This window comes from Mandrillus leucophaeus, unplaced genomic scaffold, assembly GCF_000951045.1.
Source record: "Mandrillus leucophaeus isolate KB7577 unplaced genomic scaffold, Mleu.le_1.0 Scaffold169, whole genome shotgun sequence".
NCBI lineage: Eukaryota > Metazoa > Chordata > Mammalia > Primates > Cercopithecidae > Mandrillus > Mandrillus leucophaeus.
Window position 1 is genome coordinate 3,823,796 of NW_012101687.1, and position 11,602 is coordinate 3,835,397.

Consider the following 11,602-nt stretch of genomic DNA (forward strand, 5'->3'; position numbering starts at 1 on the left):
TTTTTTTTTTTTTTTTTTTTTTTTGAGACGGAGTCTCACTCTTACCCAGGTTGGAGTGCAGTGGTGCAATCTCAGCTAACCACAACCTCTGCCTCCCGGGTTCAAGCGATTCTCCTGCCTCAGCCTCCCAAATAGCTGGGATTACAAGCATGCACCACCACGCCCGGCTAATTTTGTATTTTTTGGTAGAGATGGGGTTTCTCCATGTTGGTTAGGCTGGTCTCGAACTCCCAACCTCAGGTGATCTCCTGGCCTCGGCCTCCCAAAGTGCCGGGATTACAGGTGTGAGCCACTGCACCCAGCCTAATCAATACATTTGATATTTCAAGAATACATGAGAGAAGAAAAGTAGATTGAGAACAGAACTAAACTTTTTATGTTTCCTTGACTATTGGGAGGAAAATGGATGAGTCTGTTGGGATACCTGTTGAAGCAAGACTACTAAACAGATTAATCAACTAATTCCTTAGGCTTGACATTAGTTTATCTTTGAAAAGTGCTTATTGCTAAATAGGTCTGTATTCTAAATGCTGCCTTCTTTTAAAAAAAAGTATTCCACGTTACACATATTTTAAACTTGCTTCCTTAAAACATCCTTGTTGGTGGCCTGTAGGTTACTGACCTTAGGAATTACAGGTTACTGACCTTTATCCAAAATTAGGGATATCTACCTGATTTTTGTCTCTAAGAATCAATAAATCCATTCAGTATTGTCTACCGTGTTTCAGGTGCTGTTTACAGTATCAAGAGGTACAGCAGGGATTTTCTGCCCACATGGGGAAAACACACAGCAAGTGAACAAAGCTCTATTGGTAACGGTTTGTTAAACTTTCTAAGAGCTTTCCATTGGAGAAAATTGTAATGATTGAAAAGTGAGCTATCATTTTTCATAAATTTTTTTATTCATAGGTAATCTAATTTTTCTGATTTCTCCAAAAGGGTATGAAGACAGTTTTTACTATGTTTTACTGTGAACCTAGTTTAACCTGACTTTCCTTACAGACCCACATGAGACAATTATCCAAATTCAACATTTGGGTCAAAATGCAGGGTTTTTTTCTGAAAACTAAACAGCACATACATATATTACAGGATTTTTATGTGAATAATATATTCACTTAAGTCAGGTTTCAGTTTTTAAATAGGCAGAGATCAAAAGCCTCTGTTTTTGTCATCTACCATTATTACCCTTTCAAATTTCTATTTATAGTCTGGTAGTTATGTCCCCTGTGAGCACTGATTTCAGAACAGGAAATTCTATTACTGTCAAACTCTTTAACGTGCAGTGCAGTAGGTTTGGAGCAGAGGAGGGTAGGAAGGAGTAAACGATATAGTAAATCCAGTCTCTGGCCTGGCATGGTGGCTCACACCTGTAATCCCAACACTTCAGGAGGCCAAGATGGGTGGACCACTGGAAGCCAGGAGTTCGAGACAAGCCTGGCCAACATGGTGAAACCGCGTCTCTACTAAAAATACAAAAATTAGATGGGCGTGGTGGTGTGTGCCTATTAATCCCAGCTACTCAGGAGAGGCAGGAGAATCACTTGAACCTGGGAGGCCAAGATTGCAGTGAGCTGAGAACACACCACTGCACTCCAGCATGGGCAACAGAGACTCTGCAAAAAAAAAAAAAAAAAAAATCCAGTCTCTGCTGGCAAGTCAATGATGGGAAAAACATTTGAGGAAGTTAGAGATTAATTCAACCCAACGAGTTTTGGGGTTTTTATATGTGTTAGTACATTCAGCATTAGGGTTGGGTTTCTTGTCTCTGTAATCACTTCTCAAAAATGAATTTGGGCTTCTCCAGATAGCCTTTTTATCCATTTATTATTTCAAGTAACGGTATAAGGAAATTGTAACCATTTGTGTGCTTTACATGTTTAAGATACAAACTTACAGTTCCCAGAAGTCGATTCAGTCATTCTCTATCAGAGCTGTTGTGGAAAAAGTTCTCACTTCACTTACTCATTCCTTTGCATTTTCCAACTATCAAACTATCCAGTCAAACTATCAAATCTAGTAACTTGTCTAACCATAGTTAGCTCTTGTTCCATTATCCATACTAAAACAAGTGACCCGTAGTAAAAATTGTATTTTGCAAAATATATGGACTGTTTGATTTATATTCCCAACTATTACATCTAGTTTATAATTATTAACAGGTCAGTGTCAGATTTCCTGAGCAAATCAACAAATGATGAAAAGCTATGTGGCTAGCAGAAAAAAATAAGTGCGTGTGGTGGTGCTTTCCTGTAATCCCAGCTGCTTGGGAGGCTGAGGCAGGAGGAACTCTTGAGCCCCAGTGGTTTGAGGCCAACATAGGGAGACCCTGTCTCTTAAAAAAGAAAAAAGTATCTTTTCCCTACTGGAAATGGAGTAGAATCGGATGGGTATGGTACAGCAGGTAGTTGTGGGGAGCCCTCTACTGTTCTAAATGAGACTAATAGTAAATGTTACATGACTGAAGCAACAGATTTGCCAGATGTGTGAAAGATAACCCAGAGAGGGGTAATGGTAGAGCCAGGATTAACACAGCCAGTTTGTCAGCTACCTCTGAACCTGTATTTTCAGTGCACAGTCAGATTTGAATGGTTGGACCTTGGAGTTATTGACATATTGGAGGCAACTGAAACCATGAGTGTGAATGAAATTATTTTCATAAGAATTACATGGGGTTAAAAATAGTAATAAAAAGGAAAGCCTGGCCTAAACAGGCTTGGGATGGGGAGAAGGGTTGGACTACGACACGGGCAGAGAACAAGGCAAATAGCTGAGCAGCAATTGAGAATTTCTTATGGCAAAGAGCAAAATACTATTGTTCCTCTTCTAGTATGCTATAAACCAGCAGTAATTTTATGCTCTAAAATGTTTCATTATTTTATCTCTCTGTATATACTTGGTGGTGAATTTGCTACAAATGTAAGGAGATGATGGGATAGTTTTTGGAAATACCATCCTCTAATTAGTACCAGGTCTATGTATATCTGCAGCAACTATAAAGTCTGTTTCAGAGCCAGTATTGGCAAACTTTAAAATTCAGCTGTAACAAGATAAGTCATCTTTTTTTTTTTTTTTTTTTTTTTGAGATGGAATCTCTCTGTCTCACCCAGGCTGGAGTGCAGTGTCGTGATCTCAGCTCACTGCAACCTCTGCCTCCCAGGTTCAAGCAATTCTCTGCTTCAGCCTCCCGAGTAGCTGAGATTACAGGCACCCGCCACCACGCCCAGCTAATTTTTCTATTTTTAGTAGAGACGGGGTTTCACCGTCTTAGCCAGACTGGTCTTGAACTCCTGACCTCGTGATCCACCCGCCTCAGCCTCCCAAAGTGCTGGGATTACAGGCATGAGCCACTGTGCTCAGCAAGTCATCTTTCAAATATATGCCTTTGCAGTATTTCTCTACTTCCCCAGTAATGTAAACTTCATTTTCTCTCAATTTTCATAAGTGGTATTTTGTTGCTTTACCCAACATATTAGGGAGAAAATTCTTCTTTTTAACTGGATTCTCATATGTTGATCTACTTCTATTGTTTTCTTTAAAAAATTAGTGTCCTAGTTTAAAAGTATGTATTAGTTTCCTAGGGCTGCTGTAACAAATTATCACAAATTTGGTGGCTTAAAGCAACAGAAATGTATTCTTTCACAGTTTTGAAGGTCGAAGGCCAAAATCAAAGTGTTAGGATGTACTCCTAGAGGCTCTTGGAGAGAACCTGTTCCTTGGCATTATGCCACATCACATGTGCCTCCATCTTTGTATCTCCTCCTCTGTCTAATCTTTCTCTTACAAGGACATTTGTTTTGACATTTAGGGCTTACCCACATACTTCAGGATAATCTCATCTCAAAATGCTTAATCACATCTGCAAAGACACTTTTTTCAAATCAAGTTAACAGAAGTTTGGGGGTTGAGATGTGGACATATCTTTGGGAGCCATTAACCTACCAAAACATTGTAACAATTTTTCAGTACCAAAGACTAGTATGGGTCTGCTCCAGGGTAACTCAAAACATTCTGAACTGAATCAGCAGACCCTCGGGTCTCCCTAGAGAGATCCTGAGGACCTAGGAAAGCCCCAGAATTAAGCACTCTACAAGCATTCCGAGGGAAGTCTGGGATCAGGTGAGACTTTAATTAGAGTCCATCAGAGGTTTCGTATGGACTAGTTCTACAATTCCAGAAGCAACACACTAGGCATGGAATACTGTTAACCATTGTCATCCCACAGAATTACCTTCTACTTGTGTCAGTATATATTCTGCCTACTCTACACATTTTATATTTATCAATGATGACAGAAACGTCCTCCCTTTTACTTAGATCTAATAGTAATATAACAAACGTATTTTCTTTTTCATTTTCAGACATATCTAGAGGGTTTTCTCTTCATCTCACCTGTTACACTTTTAATCAGACACATGTGATTCATATGAGAGAAAAGTAGTGTTTCTGAGACCAAATGGTGGTGTTTATAAGATTTTGCTTCTGCACTGAATTCAACGTTTTATTTATTGGTTGGTTATTTTTGTTTTTCAAGAAATGGGAGGAGTGTCATACCTAGAGGTACATGAAAAAAAAAAGTGGGAGGAATGGACAGGCACAGAATTAAATGATAAAAACTCATCTCACTGGAATGAAGTACACTGAACATTTGAGGAAGTTAGAGATTAATTCAACCCAACGGGTTTTGGGGTTTTTATATGTGTTAGTACATTCAGCATTAGGGTTGGGTTTCTTGTCTCTGTAATCACTTCTCAAAAATGAATTTGGGCTTCTCCAGATAGCCTTTTTATCCATTTATTATTTCAAGTAACGGTATAAGGAAATTGTAACCATTTGTGTGCTTTACATGTTTAAGATACAAACTTACAGTTCCCAGAAGTCGATTCAGTCATTCTCTATCAGAGCTGTTGTGGAAAAAGTTCTCACTTCACTTACTCATTCCTTTGCATTTTCCAACTTTAGTAAAGCATGACTTCATGCCTTGGATCATACAGGATTTCAACTGGAGATTTATAGTCTATTTTGTTAGAATAAAAAGCAATGATACTTCCTGAAATACATCTTGGGCTCCTTGCAGAAGCTGAACTATCTGGTAATTACTATTTAGCAAACAGCTAACAGCTAGCTCTTAATTTTTCAGAAATAAGAGGACATCATTGGCCACTATCATACCACTAATTTTATTCCACCAATGCTTTCACAGAGGATGTCACCAAAGAAAGAAGTGGCGCCCACTACCCCACCCCCATCCTTCCACTCTGAACCAGTACAGGATATTCTCATGGTCAGGGCATTCTCTCCTTGGCAGGATGTAGTTGATGACATATGCAGAATTAATGACTTGGTTGCCCTAGGCCCCCTGCCAAGGCTTTTGTTCAAGGGAGGGTAAAAAGGACAGGTCTCAGGATGTCATCCAAACAGGATGGATACAGAATGCCAACCAGGTTAGCCCTGGCAAATAAGACATTTTACAGTGCCACTACCTACCTCCATACTGTCAGAGGAGCCAGTTGCACAGTGTTGATCTCCCTAAGACTATTATAACAAGGAAGGGGATTTTTCCTTAGCCCAGTTACTACTAAAACTCACTCAGAGGAGCAAGTGGAATTTGTCACAATTGGCTCAACTGCTTTATCTCACTTTGAAAAAGAGAAGTTACAAATTCTAGTAAGCAAAAGATATTTTGTGACCAGGTCTCCCTGACCTGCACAAAATAAGCTCTACATGAGTTAAGCCAAAACAGATTTAATGTCTAACCTTAAATCTAGTTTGACAGTAACTTCTTTTCCAAAGAGAAATAACCTTAACAATCTGAAATCATCCCTATGCAGACTTGCTCGACTCTTCTTTTCTGCCATCCTATGAATCACAAATAGAAGTTTAAGAAAGCTGTCATGTAGGCTCCCCAAATTCAATTAAAATGGGGAATGATGAAAGAATAAGAAAAACCAGCAAATGATAGCTTACTTATTCAGTTATTTGGCCTGATACAGCTTGAAAGTGACATTTCTAGATTAAAGAACTGATAAGCTCTGAGAGTTGAGAAATAATAATACTAGTTATGTCTTGGACACCCTAAGATGTGCCACCATTGCTCTAAGCACGTTACATGTGTTGCTTAACCCTCACAACAATGCTATGAAATAGGGGCTGAGTCTCCTAATAAAGTTAATGAATGCATTATATCAAAAGAATGAAATTTTAAATACAGATACTGGAAAATAAAATTATTTTTGATGTATTATAAATGAATACCTTGAAAGCTCAAAAAAATCTATTAGAAGTATTCAGGAGCGGCCGGGCGCGGTGGCTCAAGCCTGTAATCCCAGCACTTTGGGAGGCCGAGGCGGGTGGATCACGAGGTCAGGAGATCGAGACCATCCTGGCTAACACGGTGAAACCCCGTCTCTACTAAAAATACAAAAAAACTAGCCGGGCGTGGTGGCGGGCGCCTGTAGTCCCAGCTACTCGGAGGCTGAGGCGGGAGAATGGCGTGAATCCGGGAGGCGGAGCTTGCAGTGAGCCGAGATCGCGCCACTGAACTCCAGCCTGGGAGACACCGCGAGACTCCGTCTCAAAAAAAAAAAAAAAAAAGTATTCAGGAGCTTAGGGAAGTAGCTGGATATAAGATAAACATGCAAAAAATCAATAGCGTTTCTTTGTATTTATAAAAAATACCGAGAAGTTGATATGATAGTAAACACGACAGACAAAAACTAAATGCCTTAAGGTATAAGGTTAAGAAAGAACTATTATAAAATCTTATTGAAGGACATAAGTCAAGATCTGAACAAATACATTGAATGGGAAGATAATATCATAAAAATATCAATTCCCCCAAATTAGCATGTTAATGTATAGTGATTACAATTTAAATTTCAACTAGGTGAGGGTTTTTTTTGTTTTTTTTGTTTTTAATAGACTGGATGTTGGTCTTGAACTCCTAGGCTCAAGCAATCCTCCCACCTTGGCCTCCCAAAGTGCTGGGATTATAGGCATGAGCCACCATGCCAGGCTTGGGTGAGGTTTTGAAATTGAAATTAAGCAAAATGGGCCGGGCGCGGTGGCTCATGCCTGTAATCCCAGCACTTTGGGAGGCTGAGGTGAGTGGATCACCTGAGATCAGGAGTTTGAGACCAGCCTGGCCAACATGGTGAAACACTGTTTCTACTAAAAATACAAAAATTAGCCAGGCATGGTGGCAGGTGCCTGTAATCCCAGCTACTCTGGAGGCTGAGGCAAGAGAATTGCTTGAACCCACGAGGCAGAGGGTGCAGTGAGCTGAGATTGTGCCACTGCACTCCAGCCTGGGCAACAGAGCAAATCTCCATCTCAAGAAAAAGCAAAAACAAAAGAAATTAAGCAAAATGATCTTCAAGTGAAAGAAGAAATGACAATGATTAACCAGGAGAGTAGAACTGAGTCCAGAACTAGATTCCAGTATATGACAAGTTTATACATGACAAAAATATATTATTTTATTTTATTTTATTTTATTTTATTTTATTTTACTTTATTTTTGAGACACAGGTTTCACTCTTGTTGCCCAGACTGGAGTGTAATATGGCATGATCTTGGCTCACCACAACCTCTGCCTCCCAGGTTCAAGTGATTCTCCTGCCTCAGCCTCCCGAGTAGCTGGGATTACAGGCATACGCCACCACGCCTGGGCTAATTTTGTATTTTTAGTAGAGATGGGGTTTCTCCATGTTGGTCAGGCTGGTTGTGAACTCACAACCTCAGGTCATCTGCCCGCTTCAGCCTCCCAAAGTACTGGGATTACAGGTGTGAGCCACCATGCCCGGCTGACAAAAATATATTTCAATAGAAAAGAATATCAGTAAAATGCTAGCACAACTAACTATCCGTCTAAAAACAATAAAAGTTCAACCCCTATATCATGCAAAAAGCACTTTCCAGATACATTGAAATTTTTTCAAGCTTTAAAGTAAAACAATAGAAGTCTTAGAAGAAAATCTAAGAGACTGGAAATCTAGAGATAGGGCAGACCTTCCTAGTCAATTTTTAAAACTCACGCTATATTTAAAATACATATTTCAAGTAAATAATAAACGTGTGTGTGTGTGTGTACACACAGATGCTTCTCAGCTTACAATGGGGTTATGTCCCAATAAGCCCATCATAAGTCAAAAATGTAAGTCGAAAATGCATTTAATAGCCTGATAAATCCATCACAAAGCTGAAAAATTATAAGTAAAACTGTAAGTCAGGGACTGTATATATAAATTTAAAATTTGACAAAATGTATTGCAAAGTCAAATTTGGGAAAGTATAACACAGATAAAAAAAACTATTCACAGCCGGGCGCAGTGGCTCACACCTGTAATCCCAACACTTTGGGAGGCCGAGGCGGGTGGATCACCTGAGGTCAGGAGTTTGAGACCAGCCTGGCCAACGTGGAAAAACCCCATCTCTACTAAAAATACAAAATTAGCTGGGTGTGATCGCACATGCCTGTAATCCTAGCTACTCAGGAGGCTGAGGCAGGAGAATCGCTTGAACCCAGGAGGCGGAAGTGGCAGTGAGCAAAGATTGTGCCACTGCACTCCAGCCTGGGCAACAAGAGTGAGACTCCATCTCAAAAAAAAAAAAAGATAAACTATTCAAAAGAAAAATGGTTGAAAGATATATAACTCGGCAGTTCAGATAAGAACAAATCCAAATGGCCCATCATCATAAAAAGATGCTCTAACTGTAGCCAGAGAAATACAAATCAACAAGCCCAACACATGGACGAAAATTGCAGCAAACACTACAGTCCCAGAAGAGGTAAAGGGCAAGAAATGAATCATTTATTGCCGATGGAAATGTGCATTGTAGAGCTGATATCTATTCAAATTAAATATGCATATTTGACCTTAATTCTACTACTGATATCTACACCAAAGAAATGAAAGGACATATACACAAGATTATTTATTGCCATACTCTAGAAGGAAAAACAGAGTGCATGCCCATCAATAGAATAATTGAATAAATTATGATTCATGCATAATATAGAACATTATGTATTCATTTAAAAATGAGTTTGATGTCTAAAGGTTGACTTAGAGGGATTCCCATGCAAAGTGAACAAAACAGAATACAGAGAAGGATGTGTGTGAGGGATGCCTTTGGGTGCCTGGGAAAGGAGCTGAAGAAAGGAACTGAAGGATATTTACCAAGTTGTTAATATGCATTACCTGACATGGTGATATAGGAGTAAGGGTAAGGAAGTGAAGGATCTAAGTAGGTGGAAGAAGAAAAGCAAAAGTACAACAGTGGGAGAAAAAACAGGATGACTCTTCTATACCCCTTTCTATACATAGGGATACAGAAGAGTTACTTGTCAGTAACAAGTAAATAACATTTTCTGGAATATAAAAAAAAAAAGCTATATGAATGTCATCATTATATGTGAAATATGAATGTAAATACATGGGAGGATAATATGCATTAATAAAAATTATTGTGCTGGCAACAGTATCATGGATGACTGTATTATTTCCTTTTCCTTAACATTGTTATGCTATCTTTGAGTAACATTAATTTTAGAAATTTATAAATAATTGTCATTATACTTAAACCTTATATTTAAACAAGAAAATAATTCAAAAAACCAAAGTTTAACTTTAATTACCGGAAATTCAGCCTTTTTACACAGCTAGAGAACTTCAGTTGATCTTGTGAAGGACAAAGAAGCAGAAGGACTTCTCTAGGATGTTGGGTTTCCTAAAAATTAAACTCAATCATTTAAAATTGCAAATAGGTAGGCAGGATGGATTTTGAAGCACAGATTTCCCAAATGCCCTTTTTGCAGAAGATTCAGCTTCCAAACAAGTTTCAAGGGCAATGTTCATGATAGACACAACTTTTTCTTAGCATTATATTGCACTGCCAATACATATTCCATCATTTTATGCTTTTCAATGCACCTCTATTTATAAAAGCTGCATAGTTTGCTCTTATATGCCAATATGTTTGTAGCTTAAAATATACTTGAAATATTGTAAGTCAGTTTGTGCTCTTGATTTATGAACTAAATACACTACATTTTCCATTATTAAAATAACACCTTGGCTAGGTGTGGTGGCTCATGCGTATAATCCCAGTACTTTGGGAGGCTGAGGCAAGAGGATCACTTGAGCCCAGGAATTCAAGACTAGCCTGGGCAACATAGGGAGACTCTAGCTCTACAAAAAGTTTAAAAATTAGCTGGACATGGGGGCACACACCTGTGGTTCCAGCCATCCAGGAGGCTGAGCCCAGGAGATCAAAGCTGCAGTGAGACATGATCGTGCCACTGTACTCCAGCCTGGGCAACAGAGCAAGACCCTGTCTCAAAAAAAAAAAAAAAAATTAAAGACATCTTGAATATTCCGTTGTTTTTAAAGAGCAGATTCATGGATCATAGATGCATGATGCATCTTCTTAAAGATACATTATCATAGATCCTCTAATTAGAAGATATATCCTCTAATTAGAAGATACATAGACAAAGATATATATATATATATATAAAAACTGATTATCCGTTCAAATTTTTAATTATTTGTTACATTGTTTTCAAAAAGTTATTTATTCAGATAATGATGTCTGTTTGCTTTCTTTGTATTTTCAGACCCACCCCACCTCACCCCCACCCTCTTCCACTTCATTCAGGATGTGAATAGCACATCTTCAGACGAACACTGAGGACTGGATGATGATCTGCATTAGGCAGATAGAACCTACTGAAAGCTAAAAGCCTTTTCCTGTGTCTTAGCAGCACAGAAGCCACTCCTCCTTCCCCCCAATGTTTGTGCAAGCCCTAGAGAAGAGGAGACAGCCCCTGTGATGTGTGAGGTTGAATTTCCTGCCCTCAACCCATCAAATCAGGCAGAATGAGGGCTCAATCAGAACTACAACTACAAAAGAGAAACATTTTTATGTGACTTGTCTTGCCTGCTCAAATTTTGGGGTTAAGGTTCATGCCAGCTACATTCTTTGCATAATAAAATATAAACAGAGTATAAATTGTTCTATTTAGAGAAAACAGCAAAACAATGCTCTCCCAAGGGCCCCAATAAATCACTCTTCAGAAATGTGGATGTGTGTTGGATTTACAGGATTTCTATGCCAAGCAGAGAAGTACATGAAAACAGGAAAGCAAAATGCATAAATTGCAATAATAGTTTTGTGGTTTAGCTGAATAATGTCCTATATCAACAGAGGATAATGATTTTAGTTTTTCAGTTGCCCCAAGATCATTTCCATTACTGATGAGGCTTGAGATGTCTGTGAAAAAGAGTCATTGCAATTGATTTATTTGTCTGGCAAACATTTTGTCAGCAAATTCACCAGTACCTCAAAAATCTCACTAGCTACTCTATGCTTAAGACATTAGAAGCATAAGCCACAGTGAAAACTAACTTAAGGTATAAGCATAAGCCACAATGAAAACTAACTCTTACCATTAGAATTCTAAGAAGCAGTAATGTATTTGTGATTTTACATTAAAAATCTCCCAGATGTCAGCATTTAAATCACAATTCAGTAATATGAGTAATTTGAAATTAGAAAGTTTTATACTTCACTATTCTATTTTCCTCTGTAAATTGAA